The sequence below is a fragment of the Setaria italica genome, chromosome IX (genome assembly GCF_000263155.2).
Source record: "Setaria italica strain Yugu1 chromosome IX, Setaria_italica_v2.0, whole genome shotgun sequence".
NCBI classification, from domain to species: Eukaryota; Viridiplantae; Streptophyta; class Magnoliopsida; order Poales; family Poaceae; genus Setaria; species Setaria italica.
In genome coordinates this window covers 16,070,281-16,089,422 of record NC_028458.1, presented here as the reverse complement: position 1 = coordinate 16,089,422, position 19,142 = coordinate 16,070,281, and the positions used below count along the sequence as shown (strand labels likewise).

The 19,142-nt window shown below is 41.4% G+C and overlaps 1 long non-coding RNA gene across 1 annotated transcript; it reads left to right on the top strand.

Moving 5' to 3' along the window:
- The first annotated feature begins 693 nt into the window (after nucleotides 1-693).
- On the top strand, nucleotides 694-3,306 carry LOC101782127. Its single transcript, XR_215842.3, has 5 exons — nucleotides 694-1,239; nucleotides 1,356-1,407; nucleotides 1,628-1,707; nucleotides 2,241-2,316; nucleotides 3,071-3,306. It is a non-coding gene; the product is annotated as an uncharacterized LOC101782127 (long non-coding RNA).
- The last annotated feature ends 15,836 nt before the right edge of the window (nucleotides 3,307-19,142 follow it).

Sequence of the window (19,142 nt, the reverse complement as noted above, 5' to 3'; positions counted from 1 at the left end):
CTTGTCAGTTGCTCGCGAGACCCACTATCAAGAAGTGTATCCACGGCTTCTTGTACCAATTTTTCTTCCAACTGCTCCTCGGATCTGCTGACCCTAAAAAAGGTCTTCCCATGCCGGCGGCGATAAAGCCCATCCGCCGGCCCATCTGGCGACAATAGTCTAGTTTTACAATTTTTTGTTTGACTATATATTTTTGCAAAATGCTAAAATAAAAAATATAAAAATAAAAAAAGTTCGAGATGATGGAACAGTTGACATGGAAATCCTATCAATCTTCCGGAATATTTTTTCCATCTTACCTTCCAATGTTTCCGGAATATTTTTTCAATCTTGAGCCTCCACCGTCCGATCCTCACGCTCAGTCACATACTTTTTCTTTTCCGTTCGTTTGATTTTCCCGTTCCGTTCCAATTTGATTTTCCCGTTCCGTTCCAATCTGAACCTCACCTTCCTCCGCTCGGCGCCAGTGACCCGCTTCGCCTCGCTCGCTCACCTCGCCGTCCCATGCCGCCGCTCCCACCTCGCCGTCCCCTCGCCCCTCTCCGGCCGGCGGCGGCCATCCCCTCGCCGCTCCCGTTGGATCCGTCTCCGTCCTCCTCAACCTTATCCCCGCCCCTGCACAGCGCACACGCCGCCGCCATCCCCATGCTCGACGTCGGCCTCGCCGCCCCGGCGCACGTGCCGCCCCCCGCTCTCTGCCGGCCCGCCGCTGAAGCCGCCACTGCCGACGGCCCTATCCGCGGCGCCTCCTGCCCCACCGCGAGCGTCCTCAGCGGGCCCGCCGTCCTCAGCGCGCAGGCGGGCCGCCCCTCCGATATTATGCGTCTCCGCTCGACCATCGGCTCACGTTCACCTCTTGCTGCCCTGGGACACGGAGATGCGCTGGCCGCAGACGCCAACTTCTTGATGCCCTGTCTCTCTGCGCCCTCCAGTTCCTCGATGAGGGAAAATTCCAAGTCGCGGGTCTCTCCACTGATGAGTTTTTTTTTTTCCCATTTTGCAATAAGTTTTTTTGTTCCCTGTGTGCCATGTCTCTCTGCGCCCTCCAGTTCCTCGATGAGGGAAAATTCCAAGTCGCGGGTCTTTCCACTGATGAGTTTTTTTTTTCCCATTTTGCAATAAGTTTTTTTGTTCCCTGTGTGCCATTGGTCCGCTGTGTGGTCTGGATTGCAGGGAAGGAGAGCGCGGCCAGGAATCTAGGTGATAAGGAGTGATGAGAAATTACGTCAAGCACCTATGGTGCGTGTTCAACACCTTCCAAACTTTCAGTTTTCCATCACCATTGTGTCCGTTCTGAGCATGAATTAGTGGTGCATTTGACCGTATCTATCTTTGGGGTTATGTGTTGTCATCAGGTGGCTGGTGTGGTGCCTCATGCAAGCTGCTTTTTCATCACGTTGAAGATCAGTATGGACATCATTTGTGTCATTCTTCTCCCTGTTCAGTAATTTGATTGATTATGTGCATCATTTTATGGACACCAGAAACTTGAGGCTTTATTCTTATTGGGATTGTGATATTTCTATTTTAGTTTCCATTTAAGTAATCAAATTAGAGGCTACAAGTAAAATTGATATGTTGAACTTGTTTATCTGAACGACAAACTATAACTGTTTATTCTTGATAGGATCGATCCGGCTCAAGTGGTGCCTCAGTCTACAAGTGAATTTTTTTTTGGATGGTAATAATGGCATTCTTCTAGATCAGGTGAGAATATATAGTGGCTTCTTTTGCTGTCAGCCTACTCTACTATGCTTTGTTCTCAGTAACTCTTATACTTGATCAGCATTTTTTTATGGGCAGTAAAGTTATATTTTTGTTACTAGTTACGCCAACTTTCACGAAATTCAGTTATTTGAACTGGAAAGGGGCTGCTGCTTGCCATCCTTTAATTGTTGCATCAGATATGTTAGTTGGTTTCAACATTCTTCTCGATCAGCGTGAGGTTTCAACATTTTAAAGCATTGTATTCAACATTCTTCTGTGTGAAATACTACTCTATCGTGTTGGTTAATTGTTGAATTAGCTTACAAATCCAGAGTAGGATGATTCTTTTTCAGTGCTCTTCTTCTAGTCTAGCTGTTAGAAGACTACACAAGTGCAAAAAATCTTAGCATGTTAATGATAATCTTAGCTCTTCTTCTAGTGCTCTTTTTACACCTTCCATTGCTAACTATGCTTCTGAGGAACAAATGATAATTGGATTCTTACCTTGCTTACTTTCTTCTACGTTTTTGCAGTTAATGTAAATGAAATATGTATGAGTTGTTCAAAAAGATAAGCAGTGAAGTGGTTGATGATGGCTTGATTAATAAGGTATGTAGCTTCTGCTATTTTCTTTGAATGGAGTGGCAATGAATGGAAATTTTGTTATCCGTCAAGCCATGATGCCTAATTTCAACAGTTTTTAACACACTCAAACATTTTCTTCAAGTTATGTGTTGCACAACATTTATTTAAGTTGCCCAACATCTTTTTAAATGCACCAACATTTCTTGATATCAATCAACATTTGTTTGACATGCACAAGTATTTTTTATATGTGATTCAAACAATTTTTATACTCTAACCAACATTTTTCTTGAGAATGACTAACATTTCTTTACATGCACAAACACTTTCCTTTAACATATTTCTGGACACACACCAGCACTTCTAGATATTGACCAACATTGTTTTTACATATATCAAGGTTATAATATACAAAAATTGCATCTTTCTAACATTTTGTTACCATTGCACGACTAGTAAATGTTTTCAACATTTCTAACTGCATGTTCATCTATTATGATGAATATTTCCAACATTTCTAGTTTCCAACATTTTTTAGTTACCACTAATATGAAGGTCTAACAATTTGGCAGAAATAGGTTCAACTATTCTGAATATTCAACCTCGTATTGTTCAACAATTTTTTCACCATTAGGTTCATCAGTTTTAGAAATTTAATCTCTTACGATTCAATAATAATCTTGTCAAAGTCATTACAATCTTCAACATTTCTAACTGTTCCTTTTCGACATCCCAACATCTCTAAAGCTTACTATAATTCTATGTTTATTATTAACAGGTGCTCCAGTTCTTCATGAGGAGATGATTCATTTTAGGGTGCTTAATGTTTCTTAGTTGAAGATCGAATAGACCGGGAGTTTACTTAGTTATTTATTACTGATTTGTTAGTTCTCAAATTTCTTTAATAACAAATTCCTTCCTACTTGTGTTTTTTTGTTGGGCCTATCTTGCCAATCAGATGTAAAAATTATATATTAGTATATTAAACTTGAAACTTTAAGTTGCAAGTGCCCACCTGTTAGTATCTCACTTTAAATCTCGTGGCCAGCAAAAAAGTCAAAAAAATGCAGCAGTCAGTTATGAACCGGTATCACGCGGGAAAAAAGCGCCCTAAAAAAGTCCAAAAAGTCGAAGGCGCGCTCAAATATAATAGCGCCCTGCTATATATCCAACAGGGTTAAAGGAGTCTGACGCGGAACGAAACTGAACTCTGCAGCTGGCCTTGCTGGGCTTTATAGTTTAATTCCTTAACCATCTTCCGGTAGACATAGGAGCTCCTGGTTGACACCCGCAAAAGCTTGCGCATTGGCGTGTGAAGCAACCCTAGCCCAACTATAGGTATACGTCCGTGCATTTCTACGGGTTCAAAAATACGTATCAACCTAAATGCCTTATGTATATTCTTTGTGGTCCATATGAACTACAATCCGATTTACATGTCAACCTAAATGTCTCATGTTTGTTCTCTATGGTCCGAATGAACTACAATCCAATTTATACGTCAAGTGGCCCTAGCCTTTGAGCTGTTGGTTGTGAACTCCATTCGCCTCGTTATTCACCAATGCATGAACATCAGCATGAATATGTCGAAGTGTGGATGGCTCGCTCATCCTCACGTAGAGCAGTAATTGAAAAGAAAGGCTATAAGAATCCATCATAAATTGAATTCGTTTTCAATTATGGGCACAATTATTCACCTTCTAGCTACTGCATTGCGATGATTGCCGGCTTGAAAATAGTATGAAATAAGAACAACACCATTTCCGAGAAGCTCGAACAATTCATCCGACGCAACTACAAATTAGGCCGTCGTACGTTCCGGTGCGCTGGTCAGCAGGAGTTCAAATTTCAATCAAAATTGTTGTGGTGGTTTATCCGATGCCCTTCTTCTTCACTGTCGGAGCATCCGATGCATCAATGAAATACGGTCCCACCTGTCATAACCGTTTGACCTTGGTTGACCTAACTCATTCCTCCTTTCTCACCCGTGCCTGTACGCCGCCGACCCAGGCAACCACAAGCGTACAAATCATCGTAGTTTTTTCCTTAGAATATTCCATCTAAGGTTTGTCAATCCGTGGATCGGCAGCGAACTAACTAGGATTTTCTATCTAGCTCAACAGATCTAATCCTAACATGAAGCATAGATTTCATAAGAAGGGTAACCTTGATGTAAAGATGAATCATGAGAACATAGGTTGATTGCATCCACAGCTATATGTATATAAGATAACACCACCAGGGGCACCAAGAGCCTATCATCTTCTAGTTGTAATCCTAGCTAATAAGCAAGCACATGCATCTCATCCAAAACAATCTTTAAACTACTACCCCCGGTCAACCTCCCGAAAATCCCACCCTACACGAAAGCAAACCCCATCACGATCCCCCCTATCGGTGTAGGCAGTTTAAGGGCACAAACACATATGAACATATCTAGCTATCATGAAGGATCGACATACTAGATCTAATTACCATGATTACATAAAGCATGCTAATTAGTCTAACCATGGATTAGGCTAAGGAACAAGTATATTCATGATAGAAAGAAGAGCATAAAAGGAGGCATTGAGTCGCTAACAGATCTGATGACATGAAGAACATTGCTCACATAATAGATGTATTTATATCATCACCTCCGAGTGCATACGATTGATGATCACAACTAGCTCCTGAACTCCACCATGGCACAACCGCGCAGGGAGGCCATGGTGTTTAGAGTCGGCCTAAGCCATATCCTAGACAACTTCGAAGACTTGTAGCCCTTAGCTCCCTCTGGTGTGTCCCCTTTGTTTCGTCAAGTTCCGGTGGATTCCTTTCGAGACTCGGTGAATTTTCTAGGTATTTATAGTCTGGAGAGCGTGTGGTGAAAATTGGAAAGCGAGACGGTGAGAAAACACCCAAGGACGATCGGCCTAGGGTGGTCCAGGCCGATCGGCATGGGCCTTCCATTCGTCGTCTCGTGCCCTCCTTCGTCGCCAAGTCTTCTCTAATGTTATGGAGTCTTACTTTCACTTGCATGTGGAACTGGCACGTCGGTAGCTTCAGAATGAGATTGATCTTCAATAACTCTCCAAATATCCGCTTGATCCACTTTGATTCTTCTTTGAAGTGATCCTTGCCATATCTTCACAAACTTAGCCCTTAAGTAATCTTGGAGGAGTGCTTGCTAAAAATGAGCGTCGGAGGAGGCCAGAAGACCCCTGGTGAAGAGTATCTTGGCCCCATAAGTGGGTTTTGGTGAGTTAATGACATAATCTCAAGTGTCTAATGGACTTTCAAGTGTATGAACAGGTTTTAAAAGATTGGTTGACACGTAGCACTTGTGATAACCCTCAAAAAGGAAATGATGATGTATATGGCATACCATGAAGGCTAAATTATTTTTTGTTTGAATTTGAGTTTAGGAATGCCGTACTCTTAGATGTGTAATCTTTGATCTTTATGTTGAAAAAGGTCATCAAAATGACCTAACCAACCTATGAGAGACACCTTGCACCTCCACATCACATGGGGATATTTAAAATGATGTTGATTTGAGAGCTCCAAAGAATTTCGGAGAAAGTTCCGGAATAATCCAGAGGTCCCGGAGTTTTCGGAGAAAGTTCCGGAACTCTCCAGAACTTAAAATTCCAACAGCTAGTTTCGGGGGTGAAGGGGCATAAATACCCCCCACCCCTCCCACAGTTACTCTCTTGACCTAACTCCATGCTAAGCTTCAAAAAAGCATTCAAGTCCCCCTATTTACTCCCCTTTGGCTTCTTTTGTGATATTTGGTGGGGGATTTAAGGATTCAAGGGAAAGGCAAGAGAGAGTGCTAGTGAGCTGATTACCTATCTCTTGAGCACCTTGTTCTTCCTCAAGCCGGTGATTTCGTGTTTGTTACTCTTGGAGCTTCAAGCTCTTAGCCGGCTAGGCATTGCCCATGGAGCATCCAAGGTTGTGGCTGCCTATGGGAAGTTTGTATTACCCTGATGATTGAGGAAGTGACTCTAGCTCAATTTTTGTGGTCGCTAGAGTGAGGAAAGTGGCTTAGGGTGAAAAGTCCACCCTTTGTGGGTTCCTCAACGGAGACGTAGGCTTCTAGTGTGGAGCTGAACTCTGGTAAACAAATTCTTATGTCTCTTGTGCTTATTGTTCTTCATTTTGTTCATATTCGAGCATAGAACATATTTCTAGGGTTTGTGCTTGATCTCCTTTTCTAGGAGATTGCTTGCTCTTCTATCTTGTTCTTGAGGCTTAGTATATTCTATTGCATATCCTATTTTCAGCGATTTACTTTTGATCAAGTAGTGCATATGGTTGTAGTTCAAAATCGTATTTCTCCGGAGATTCCGAAGATTTCTCCAAAAATTCCGTAAGTTACGGAATTTTCGGAACAATCTCTGGAAACACCAGAAGTTTCTAATAAACTTGTTCAAGTTGTGTAAAATTTTAGGTTTGACTATTCAACCCCGTCTAGTCGACATCCTAGATCCTTTCAATTGGTATCAGATCTTTGGTCTACGGATTAAACCTTAACCACTTGGAGTATCAAGATATCAACACTGGTAGGTCAAGATGTGCCACTCGAAGGTGATGTCACCGATCCAAATGCAGTCCAAAAACCCATGCTGCCACAAGGAGCACAAACAAGTGCTCAAGGAGGAGGTGCCAGTGGAGCAAGCACAAGCGCGGGAAGAAGACAACTTGATATTGAAGACTCCTCCGATGATGACTCCGACTATAATGATGCAAGATCAACTTGCTCTGAGCATCGCTTTTCAAGAAGGGAGTTTCACCAAATCCCTTTCAATTATGCCTGTTTAAATCTCAACACCTCAAATGGGTCCATCAACTTGGGAAAGCCTCCTTACTTTGATGGGGTAAGCTATTCCAAGTGGAAGGACTCAACGAGGGGGTATTTAATAGGGGTCAACCCCGCTCTTTGGAAGATTGTTGCTACAGGTGTCAATTTCTAAAGAAGAAATGAAGATACTTTCATCACATAAGATCAAGAGTTTGAGATTCGATACAACTTTCAAGCTTTGCACATCATTAAGAGCTCATTGTGTGCTGAAGAGTTTGACAAGATAGATGGGTTGGAATCCGCCAAGGAAGCATGGGACACTCTCTTCATCAATCATCAAGGGACAAGGAAGGTTATGGAAGGAAGAATTGTTGGGATACGAGGTAGGCTACACTAGCGCAAATCAAAAATTTCTACCGCGTAAACCAAGAAAACTGCCGTATAAGGATCACGGGATAACCACTCGACGCACTGATGCGGAAGATGTAGATTCACATCGATGCAGCGAAGTCGATCAGCGTAGTCGAACGTAGTCGACCACGTCGACGTCCAGCAGCTCCTCAGCACCTCGTCCACGTGCAGCAAGATCGCCCTCGTGCTGTGCCTCGTCGTGGCTCGTCGGCGGCTCGTCGTAGCTCTTCGGTGGCTCATCCAAGTGCTGCAGGCGCAACACCTCCAAGGTATCCACACGTGCAGAGAGAAAGCGTTGCAAGCCGGACTGCTAGATCCGCGAGTTGCAATAGGCGAGGGCGTGGGCGGGGCGACAGATGTGTTTCGCCAAAAAGGTGTAAACCCTAGGGCACCCCCACCCCTCTATTTATAGAGGTTCCTGATGAGCCTCTGGGTCCGAGGCCCATTAGTACTTCTAAACCTAATCCAACTTGGATCACATCCGAATCGGGCTTCCAGCCCCTTAAGTGTGTGACCCTATGAGTTCGGATACGTATAGACATGGTCCGAGTGCTCCTACTTGGCCCAATAGTCGGTAGCGGCCTCTAGCAAGACGTGTCAACTCCTATACGCACACGAAGATCATATCAGACAAACCGTCACAACATTATGTACATGCTATTCTCTTTGCCTCACGATATTTGGTCTAGCTCCAAGCCGACCGCTGTTTCTCGATCCTGTGATTCAAAATCCCTTTGTAGGTTAACTCTTAACCGTACGTAGATGGCCATGCATTTTCAGATCCGATCACTCGAGGGGCCTAGAGATATCACTCTCAATCAGAGAGGGGCAAATCCCATCTTGATTGACCATGTCTCAGCATGCTTCCTGACAAACCCGAAAGCTACCTTTATAACTACCCTGTTACGGTGTAGCGTTTGATAGCCCCTAAGTGAGTCGATTCACATCTCGAGTACATGCGACAATCTCAGGTCTAAGGATAAAGCGTACTTGTTGTGTAAAGCGAGAACTACTTCTCATGTTAGGTCAGTCCTAGCACATGTCTCCACATGTGCCCACATTATTAGTTTAACATCTCTATGTCCATGACTTGTGAAACATAGTCATCAACTAATACATGTGCTAGTCTAATATTCATGTGTGTCCTCACATGAACTCCGACTAGGGACAACTTTAGAATAACCATACAAGTAAAGAGTTTCACATACAATTCACATAATTGCAAATCAATTCAAGTAGCCTTTAATGGATATTCAATGAACACAACATATAAATCATGGATACAAATGTAATATCATCATCTCTATGATTGCCTCTAGGGCATACCTCCAACAAGAATAAGGGTATTGGAAAGTGAGTTTAATCGCTTCATCATTCGTGAGAATGAGACACCACAAGAGATGTACAATAGATTAAACTAGATTGTCAACAAGATAAGATCTCTTGGAAGTGACAAGTGGGGAAGAAATGTTTATAAAATTGTCTAAGTGAATGTGGTCCAAAATACACCCTATGCTTGTGCAATAATTAGCGAGATGAAACCTATGAAAGTTTGTAAATGAAATATTATGCATTTGCATCTCATGTAGAAGCTAACCTCGCCAACGGAACGTACGAGCTCGGACCGGAACATGAAGAAGGATGCCCTCCTACTGAGCTGAACATGATCAAGGCAAATCAAGGCCCGAACCAAAGTTTGGAAGAGCCCAAGGTTGAGTTAGGGCAAAAAGGCAAGCCCCGGAGCATAACCTTGGTTCTAAACTTATGCACTACTTATGCTAGTTATGCTTGTGCATTAAGTTCATAGGAGTTGCTTGAAACCTTAGTTGCATGCTCGTAGTACCCATGTGTTGAATACTAGCATGTTAAGTCGCGTAGTTGCTATGCTAAATAGGGACACGGTAAAAGTCAAGTGATTTCCTGTCACTCGCGAGCTATAGGAGTTGCTTCTTTACTTATGTTGGAATCATAAGGTTGGCCGGTAGGGCTTGGTACTCTGTTCCAAGATGGTTGATGCCTTGTCTGTATAGAGGAAAACTGCTACGGTCGAAACGTGTGGAAGTCTTGGTCAAGTTTTTGAATGTACTAAACACATGCTGAGAGTATGGGGAATTAGTAAACCTAGTACATGATTGAACCGACATGGACCTTTCCCTCGCTCTCTCTGGAACTGAGTTCCCCTGCTGCACCACGTGGGTACAAGTGCAGCCACGGTACGGTGTCCTTCCAGTACCAGTGGGGCCTTGTATCTAAGGGAAGTGGGATCTAGATAAACGTTGCAAATTGATGGGAACCGTTGATATATGTGAACCCGTCGTGGCAGTAGCATATGTCATGTGTTTAGGTCCACCTTGCAAGGTTAACAAATTCAATTCGAATCGTTTGCCTCTCACAGTTTGGGACTGCTTGACCTCTTTTCTTGCATTGAGTAAGAAGGTGAACAATGATGATGCTTAATATCAATGCTTAATTAATTTGCTTGTTCTACCATGTTTGCTTAGAATAGGTGCTTACCTAGGATGGATAATCAACTAGAACCTGATGCTAAAACTTGAAAGTAAGGATCCACTTTAGATGCTTTCGGCAAAACAAACCCCTCAGCCAAAAAGCCTTGCATGTGTAGGAGTCGGTGGAGTAGATACCACCTGCTGGGTAAGTCTTGCTGAGTATTAGTATACTCAGCCTTGCTTGTGGCTATGTTTTCAGGTAATGTTGACTTGATTGCTAGTGTGACTTGGCTGTCTCAGATCCCTCCGGGATGGACGGTTGAGTGGGACCCATCCTCGGTCGGTGAGGATCGTGGTGTTTGATATCATGGCAGGCTTCACCATGGTATTTTGTATCGACGTTAGACTTACCGTTGTTTTTCGCTGCTTTTGAACTCTGAAACTCTATCTTTGTGCATTTGAACTCTTGAGTTGTAATAACTTAATGTGGGACCTGTAATAATTTATCTGGATTGTTGTAATCTCTGGACTCATCTTCGTGCGAGTATGCTTTGATTCGATCCGAGTTAAGTGGTTTTATCAAGTGAAACTCGACAGACTACCATTTTAATTCGGTTAAAGTGACCATTCGCATTTGAAGCGAGGTTGAGTACACTTTAGTCGGGTTAACTTGGGTGGTTCCGCTACACTTTCCTGCCTCCGATCGTCATCAACTTCGGTCCAATTGATCTACTGGGTGTCCTTTAACTCAAAATTCTTCAACATGTGTAAGATCATGGGGTAATACCTCTATTTGTCCTCGGGGTTGTATGGAGATCTTGATTTGTAGTCGCCGAACCTCTTTGTGACATCAATCTGTTATCTTTCATATCTTGATGTTGCACTTTCATGAATGGCTGGCCAACGCTACTTTAGGTTGCATATTTGCTTATCTAGAATGATCATCTTGCCTTGTTCCTTGTTTGATCGATGAGTACCCCTGTGTAGTGACTAGTATGTAGGAGGGAAAGTGTTGGGCATGGTTCACATCCACTCACGATAACACTTAGATCTGTTTCGTTAACTCTTGGCGATTGGATCTACAAGTGATCCTAGATCTCTAGGACAAGCGTTTTATCTATCTTGTTCGCATCATCTACTCTCTCTACTCACTTTGATCTACATTGCTTAGTTCTTTGTTTAAGATCAATCTCATCATATACATAAAAGTCTTCTATTACTTAGATTAAAACCTAGTTAAGCATGCAAATCAACTTGTTCCATGGATTGATAAACCTTGGGGGAATACTCTAAGGGAAAAGCTACAACTGATCCGTGCGCTTGCGGTTTACAAATTAGCATGCTAACTGACGTCAATAAGCCTTTCTAGCGCCAATGCCGGGGAACAAGTCAGTTTTGCTACGTTTAACTTTGTATTTGATTTTGTTAACCTCTAACATCTGACCTTTTTTTTGGAAACAAAAATCTTTGTTTATGTTTTTGGTGTTTAGATGGCTCTGATCAATCAGCACAAGGAGGAAGGGGAGAACTAAGGGATTATGCTATTACCATTGACCGATCAATTCGACATGCAGAAATCCGACTTGATACTTGCAGCCACACAATATGAATTGAATCAAGGAATCATCGAGATGGCTAGAAGTAATCCTTTACAAGGACTAAAGATTGATAATCCATACATGCATATTGAGCGATTCACGATGCTTTACAACACGCTAAAACAAGAAGGAGTTCCGTCAGCTTGGTTCAGGTGGAATTTGTTCCCGCTTTCATTTGCAGGAGAAGCAAGATGATGGTATGTAGAAGCTTCTTTTGATGTGAAGGGTAATTGGGAGACATTGATGAAAAAGTTTTGCAAAAGATTTTTCTTTGTAAGCAAAGTTCAAAACCTTCGGAAGGAAGTCATCAATTTTGTGCAAGGAGAAGATGAAGGAATAAATCAAGCCTAGGATAGATTTAATAGATTACTCGAACAAGGACCAAAGCTTAGATTCTCAGGTGATGTGTTGTTGCATACATTCTATTTTGCGCTAACCCAAAAATGTCGGGAGTTTGTTCAAATGTGTGCAAGAGGAGATCTTATTGAGAAAATGCTCAGGGAGACTACCCAACTTTTATAGAAGATTAGCAGAGGTGCAGCCATAAACAGAGAATTATAACTATCAATCTAGAGTGCAAATTCAAGAAAATCAAGGACAAATACTTGCTGGAATTTTCAGAAAAGAACTTTAGAAGGATACAAGAGAAGAACTTGTTGTACAAAAAGAAGAAGAACTGACACACAAGAAGGAAGAACTAACTTGACACATCAAGAATGACCAACTAGAAACATATGAAGCCTGAAGTCTGGCCAATGCAAAGCCCTTGTGGGAGTTTGAAGAAATGGACTGGATTCCTATTGATTTCAGTGAAATATTTGATAAGCATAGACCATATCCAAATCAAAAGGGGTCAGCTAGAGCTGTAGAAATAGATTTCCCACCAGAGAGACACATTGGGTATGTGCTTAATAAAGAAACAACAGGAGAGATAATACAAAAGCTTTTTAGTGAAGAAGACATAGACCCAGATTATGTCACTGAGGTAAAAAAGAATTATGGGAGCAAAGCCCAAAATATCGCCATTAGCAAGTTTGGCTCAAGTTTATGCAATCGGAACCAATCAAGATGAAGGAGGGTGTTTGCCAACTCCTCATATCAATTGCACTATTGATGGTGGACGCATCGACAAGGTATTTTGCGACATTGGAGCACATGTAAGTGTTATGTCTTCAAATATTTATGATAAGCTTTTCAGCCAAACCTTGAAACCTTCTCCAACCCCGATCACATTAATCATGGGAGATGGTAGAACAGCCAAACCTTTGGGTGTGCTTAGAGATTTAGATGTTGCTATCTCGAGGAAGGTTATACCAGCAGATTTCTTTATTATTGATGCTTGTCATGGTGAACATGATGATATAATCCTTGGTAGAATTTTTCTTAAATTGGTTAATGTTGTGCTTGATGTTGGGAAGGGCAAGGTGACAATAAATATTGATGGTGCAAAATACACATGATTTTCTACCTGCTTCTCGTCAGATTCTGCCTCTATCTCCTGATAACGGGGAGGTAGAGAGTGTGTGCTTTGCTAAAAATTTCAGGGATCCTCTACTAAGAGTAATGGAAAATAACGAGAATGACCAAGATGATGAATTGGAAGAAGCAACCGATGCATTATCACCTCAATGTGGGACTTTGGAGGATGAAAAATTTGAAAACATTGGAGACTTGACGCAGCAAGAATCAGAAGCACCAGATGTTGAACAAAAACCACTACCCAAGGGGTTGAGATATGAATATTTGGAAGATGACAAGACGTATCCAGTCATTGTCAACGTCGAGCTGACCCAAGAAGAAACCGAGAAGTTGCTGAATTTATTGAGAAAATATTGAAAAGTGATTGGATATACGATTGAAGACTTGAAAGGAATTAGCCCAACCTTCTGCACTCATCGTATACAATTACAAGACCAATATAAACCAGTTGTGGAGAATCAAAGAAGGTTGAGCTATGCCATGCACAACATAGTGAAGAAAGAGGTGATCAAGTTGCTTAATGCAGGGATAATCTATACAGTACCTCACAGTGAATGGGTGAGGCTAGTGCATTGCGTGCCAAAGAAAGGAGGGTTGACTATAGTAACAAATGAGAAGAATGAGCTTATCCCTCAGAGGAAAGTGACACGATGGAGGATATGTATTGATTACCAGAAGTTGAACAAGGCGACTAGGAAGGATCATTTTCCTTTGCCTTTTATTGATGAAATGCTCGAAAGGTTAGTAAAGCACTCTCACTTTTGCTACCTTGATGGATATTCTAGTTTCTTTCAAATTCCAATACATCTTGTGATCAACACAAGACTACATTCATCTACCCCTATGGAACTTTTGCTTATAGAAGATGCCTTTCGGTTTATGTAATGCACCGACATCTTTTCAACGTTGCATGATGGCTATATTCTCATAATTTATTGAAAATATTATGGAGGTATTTATGGATGATTTCTCAGTGCATGGTATGAGCTTTGATAATTGTTTAGAAAATCTTGATAAAGTTCTCAAACGATGTGGAGAAGTTGATCTAATCCTGAATTAGGAAAAGTGCCACTTCATGGTGAAGCAAGGAATAGTGTTGGCACACGACATCTCTGAGAGAGGAATAGAAGTTGATAAAGCAAAGGTTGAAATTGTGGAAAAGTTGCCTCTGCCAACAAACATCAAGTCATTGAGAAGTTTTCTCGGACACGCTGGATTCTATAGGAGATTCATCAAAGATTTTTCCAAAATCACAAAGCCATTGACGCAACTCTTGCAGAAAGATGTTAACTTCTAATTCAATGAAGACTACCTCCGAGCTTTTAGAACATTAAAGCAAGCACTTATCAATGCACCTATTATTCAACCTCTGGATTGGAATCTACCTTTCGAGATAATGTGCGATGCAAGTGATTATGCTGTTGGAGCAGTCCTTGGACAAAGAAAAGAAGGGAAAGTATACGCAATTTACTATGCTAGCAAGACTTTAAAATAGGCTCAAATTAATTATGCAACTACAGAGAAGCAATTGCTTGCAGTAGTATTTGCTTTTACTTTTGAAAAAAATCAGATCATATATTGTGAATTCTAAGGTGATTGTTTACACTGGCCATGCTGCAATTAAGTATCTTCTGTCCAAGAAAGATGCCAAGCCACAACTGATCCGATGGATACTATTGTTACAAGAGTTTGATGTGGAAATCAGGGACAAAAAGGGATTAGAAAATATGGTGGCAGACCATTTGTCAAGGATGTATCAATGAGATGATGGGAAAGAGTCTATTGAAGATTGAATGAGAGATGATCATCTATATAGAATACTTGACAAGGACGGTTGGATGAATGACATCATCAGGGCAATAAAAAGAGCACCTTTGCATCACTTGGATAGAATGAAAAAAGAAAGGATATTGCTGAAAGTAAGAAATACTATTGGTCAACGCCTTACCTATACAAGTATGGAGCAGATGGAGTATGGAGGAGATGCATTCCAAGAGAGGAAAGAGAAGCAGTGCTTAGAAAATGTCATTCATTAGAGTACGGAGGACATTATGGACACTTTAGAACTCAAGCAAAAGTATGGGCAAGCGGATTTTATTGTCCAGAGATGCATGAAGATGCAAAAAGATTCATTGCTACTTGCCTGGAATGCCAAAGAACAGGAAATATTCCATCAAGAAATTCTATGCCTCTGAACTATAATTTGCAAGTGGATTTATTCGATATTTGGGGTATAGATTTCATGGGGCCATTCTTGAATTCACATGGGTGCGAGCATATCTTGGTTATGGTTGATTATGTTTCTAAATGGGTGGAAGCTATTCTATGTCGGAAGGCATCAACAAAAGAATCAATCCATATGATCAAGATGATGATATTTCCTAGGTATGGAGTGCCCAGAATTTTGATAAGTGATGGAGGATCGCATTTCACAGGAAAGGATTTTAGCAAATGTTTGAAGAAATTGGGGATTGAGCATAGAGTGTCTACAGCTTATCATCCTCAAACAAATGGCCAGGCTGAAACTTCAAAGAAGCAGCTCAAAGTTATCCTGAAGAAGATGATGATCAAAATAGGGAAGGATTGGTCAAAGAAGCTAGATGGAGCATTATGGGCATATAGGACAGCTCATAAAACACCTATAGGTATGACCCTGTATCAATTCGTCTATGGAAAAATGTGCCACCTTCCGGTTGAACTTAAACATAAAGCTTATTGGGCTATAAAGGAAATGAATCTTGATGTTGATGCTGTGAGAATTAAGTGAAGAATTCAAATAAGTGAATTGGAGGAGATGAGGCTTAAAGCTTATCACAGTGCAACCATTTATAAAGAGACAATTAAGAGATGGTTCAATAAAAGGCTTCACAAAAAGGACTTCAAAGAAGGTGACAAAGTGCTGCTATACAACTCGAGATTTAAACTCTTTGGTAAAGGGAAATTGATGAGCAAATGGGATGGACCATACGTGGTTCATTCGGTGTCGCCAACCGGAGCGGTAACGATCACGGATGTCAAGGGAGATCAATATGTTGTTAATGGACAGCAGCTAAAGGCATTCTTGGAACCCGACGTCGTGCCCATCAACTATGTCAACATCTACATCATGGAGGAAGAAGGAGTTCGTCAAGCTTGACGACATTCAAAACATGTACCTTGTATATACTCTATCTTAATTATGTTATTTTTCTTTCAAATTTTTGTGTGGGACTCCAAAATTAGATATAATTTTAGATGAATGCATTACCACGAAAAAAATGAAGGTCAGAGGGGACAAAAACCCACTGGGCCGATCATCCCAGTGACTCCCAGGCTGATCGGCCTAGAAGGTTTTCACCTCGGTTTCAGTTCCCCTCTCGCTAGTGTGGTAATGACGATGTATGGAAGTGAATTTTTGTGGGAAGGGGCAAAGGAGTTTTTGGAAATATGTGGATCCTCAGCCAAGACTTTAAGAATATATCCACCAAACTGAAAAAAGGAGCAATGAAGGGGAGCAGGAGCTCAGAGGAGAAGAGGGAGCAGCTGGCGGCCAAGGGAGAGGCTAGGCTGATTGGCCTACCCTTCCCAGGATGATCGGCCCAGCCCCTTCTGGTGGCTGCTAGCATCCCCCTTTGGATGGAGGTCAAGAGGTGTGAAGTTGGTCTCAAAACTCCATTGAGGACCGCTTGCAACACTTCCATCAGCGTTGAAGGCAAGGCGCCATCTGGAAAGCTCGCGGATTGCAAGTTCATCATCCTATCGAGCGATGACAAAGCACCCAAGAAGAAGGAGAAGGAGGCCGTTGTCACTCCCACAAGGCATTCAGGAAAGTTACTTGGGATCAAGCTCAAGAACTATGAGGAAAAGACCCCCAAGCTAGCTAACTTTGCAGGAGATAGCGATTGGGAGGACGATAGGAGCCTCGGATCATGGGGTGCTGCAGGCCGTGACGACGAAGAAGATGCCAACACATACTGGGAGTGGGCTAATGAGATGAAGAAAAGCAAGGAGCAAGATGAGCACCGTCAAGACAAGGGCAAGGAGAAGGCTCCAGAAGATGATGAGCCAGAACCGGAGGAGCATGATCATGCTTGTTGCATCACTTTGCAGAAAGAACATCCAGTACCTCTTCGACGCCATCGAAAACATCATACAAGCCATGCAAGAGCTGGACCACAAGGTGGAGTAGAATGACCGCCGCCAGGAAGACGACTTCAAGTTCTTGCAGAGGAACGTGAGGAAGCTCTTCAGGATGTGTGGCAACATAAGGAAGAACAAGGCTCATAGCGAAGGAAGCAGCAACCGTCCATTCTACAAGTAGTGTGGGTAGCATCACTAGTGTGTTTACGAGCGTCTCACCCCTTTTTAGTCATTATGGTTACGAAGAGGATGTCATAGATTTTAAGCTTGGGGGGGGAGGTTCGCTGCTCGTATGGAGTTTTTCGGAGTTTAGTTTTATCGAGTTGTGTGATAGTCTCTAAATTAGTGTTTTTGCTTTCAATAAAAATTGATAAAGTAGTAGTATTCTTAGCTTTGGGAAGACTTAGGCCTAGATCGCTACTTTTGCATCTTTGTTTGGAGAATCATGAATAAAATTCGAGGTTCGAGCGAGGGTTTTTAGTGTCTATCTTTGCTTTCTTGTCTTTTACTTTGCCTTTATAATATTTTATCATGAGCATTGTCTTGAATTCTAAATCTTAGTTGTGGAGTTTAGTAATTGATCTATCTTTGCAATACCCATGCTTCATGATGATCTAGTACTTTTGTTTTGATTATGCTTTATGAGTAAGGTTTAAATTGGAGGTGATTTAAAAATTTATTGTTTATCAAACACCTCTGCAAAAATAAGATTGATCAAGTTCTCTAACCAAGATGAAAGTTGTTTATCCTATCCAATGCCTAAAAAGATTTATTCGTACCACCAAAAGCGGAGTTGATACTTTGAATTGAGTTAGGATCACTCTCTCTTGGATTGTTTTAATTTCGAGCACTGATCATATTCTTCTACTATCTTTTATTGCTAGCCTCATCAATATTCAGTAATGAGAGTTCTTCATTGGAACAATCATATGCTCTATTGAATTCGATAAACCCGAACCAAATATTTCTCAATTTTATTACCTATTCATTGAACACAACCCAATATTCGAAGATCTGTCCCATTTCTAGCCGTGAAATACAAATTTTTATGGAAACAACAGTATATGGAAGCCACACTAGAAAATTGAGCAAGAAAGGAAGGAGGAAGAGGCCAGGCTGATCGGCCTAGGGCCCTTCTGCCTTGGTTCACGTGAGAAAAATTATGGGAAGCTCTATGGAAGGATCTAAAACTAATTTTTATGGTGTGGTGTTCAGAGGAGGTTCGGAGAAAATATGAAAAATAAAAAAAGGAAAGAAAGAAGGGAAGAAAGAGAAAAAGTAATGAGAAAAAAGAAAAAGAAATAATCGGGAAAGAGAGAAAGAAATTAAGGATTTTTTACTAACCTGAAGATCAAGAAAAGTGCAAAGGATGATGACCATGTTTACGGAATGGATTTTCATTCCGACCATGTGCAATCCCATGACGAGGATATCGCTTGTGCCTTAGAGTCACTATATTTGTTTGCCTTTTCACATGTCCACCATTGTATATCTTCTCATCCTTGAAAACCTCACATTGTATGGATATTCTTATGATCATTGCCTCAAAAGGTAAGCAACCGTTAGAGAGTTTTCTTAATTTGATAATATAAGTGTTGATTCTTGCTAGCCTTATCCAAGCTCCACCATATAATGAGTGAATTTTTTAAGAGATGAGAGTTTGAAAAATAAATAGGATAGCCACATTTACATTGAGTGACATCAGAGCACCTAGGAGAGGATCTTGGTTTTAATTCTTGTTGCAGGGAGATTGCTTTATGAAAAAAGAGAAAAACCCTCCAAGGCGAACTAGAAAGTAAGTGTGATTGATTCTTGAGGTAACTTAGTTCTAATAAAAGCTGTGGAGTACTTTTGCTTTGATAAGTCTTTGGACGCCCATGCTTTGATTATCTTTGCGGCTCCGCTGATCTTTTGTTTGAAGGCTAGGTACTTGACTCACTTGCTCAGGTTTGATTCAAGATTTTTGTTCAACTCGTTGGAAGAGTTTATAGTTGCCTGACTTGCTTG